The sequence below is a fragment of the Condylura cristata genome, unplaced genomic scaffold (assembly GCF_000260355.1).
Source record: "Condylura cristata isolate star-nosed mole 26May11 unplaced genomic scaffold, ConCri1.0 scaffold00020, whole genome shotgun sequence".
Classification (NCBI taxonomy): Eukaryota; Metazoa; Chordata; class Mammalia; order Eulipotyphla; family Talpidae; genus Condylura; species Condylura cristata.
In genome coordinates, this window is record NW_004567121.1 from 39,412,492 (window position 1) to 39,412,851 (window position 360).

Genomic DNA, 360 nt, shown 5'->3' on the forward strand with positions numbered 1-360 from the left:
AGCCCCGCTGGCTGGCGCTGACGGCTGACTGGCCTGGTCGCGGCCCCGCGCGATTCACCGCCGTCCCGGGAAGCTCTGTGCTGCGCCTTCCGGCTGGACGTGCGCTGCCTCCGCGCCTCTCCTGCCTCTGCCTGCCTGTCTCTCACCCGCGTGACACCCCGACTTCCTAACACGCCGGGGACGAGCCCCAAGACTCCTGCAATGGAGACCAACCAGTCTTCACGTGCCCTCTCGGCGGGAGCTGCCGGGGGTGCGCTTCCGGCGGGGCTGGGGGGGCTCGGGCGGGGCGGGGGCCCTTGGGCGGAGGGGGCGGGGCTCTGGCAGGGCGGGGAGGTCTTGGGGGCGGGGCGGAGGGGGGCC